Source organism: Octopus bimaculoides, unplaced genomic scaffold (genome assembly GCF_001194135.2).
Source record: "Octopus bimaculoides isolate UCB-OBI-ISO-001 unplaced genomic scaffold, ASM119413v2 Scaffold_12010, whole genome shotgun sequence".
NCBI lineage: Eukaryota > Metazoa > Mollusca > Cephalopoda > Octopoda > Octopodidae > Octopus > Octopus bimaculoides.
In genome coordinates this window covers 1-617 of record NW_026365983.1, presented here as the reverse complement: position 1 = coordinate 617, position 617 = coordinate 1, and the positions used below count along the sequence as shown (strand labels likewise).

The 617-nt window shown below is 41.8% G+C and overlaps 2 non-coding genes across 2 annotated transcripts; both read left to right on the top strand.

Annotated features, from left to right (window-relative positions):
* The first annotated feature begins 58 nt into the window (after positions 1-58).
* Trnaa-ugc (transfer RNA alanine (anticodon UGC)) lies at positions 59-131 on the top strand. The gene has a single exon. It is a non-coding gene; the product is annotated as a tRNA-Ala (tRNA).
* Positions 132-376: 245 nt separating this feature from the next.
* Trnaa-ugc (transfer RNA alanine (anticodon UGC)) lies at positions 377-449 on the top strand. Its single transcript has one exon. It is a non-coding gene; the product is annotated as a tRNA-Ala (tRNA).
* The last annotated feature ends 168 nt before the right edge of the window (positions 450-617 follow it).

Below are 617 nucleotides of genomic sequence, written 5' to 3'. Positions count from 1 at the left end.
CTCTCGGTTCAGCTCAATTATACTAAAGTGAAAATCAGCTAGTTTTTTTTTTATTATTGGGGAATTAGCTCAGTTGGTAGAGCGCTCGCTTTGCATGCGAGAGGTACCGGGATCGATACCTGAATTCTCCAGACAATTGCGTTTTTTCTTTTTCTCTCTATCTCTTGGTTCGGCTCACTTATTCTAAAGTGAAAATCAGCGAGCTTTTCTCGTATGTTGTGGAATTCGCTCAGTTGTTAGAGCGCTTCCTTTGCATGCGAGAGGTACCGGGTTCGATACCTGGATTCTCCAAGCAATTGCATTTTTTCTTTTTCTCTCTCACTCGGTTCAGCTCAATTATTCTAAAGTGAAAATCAGCTATTTTATTTCGATGATTGGGGAATTAGCTCAGTTGGTAGAGCGCTCGCTTTGCATGCGAGATGTACCGGGATCGATACCCAGATTCTCCAAGCAAATCTATTTTTTGTTTTTCTCTCTCCCTCGGTTCACCTCCCTTATATTAAAGTGAAAATAAGCGAGGTTTTTTTTTCAAAAGTTGGAGAATTAGCTCAGTTGGTAGATCGCTCACTTTGCATGCGAGCGGTACCGGGATCGATACCAGGATTCTCCAAGCAATT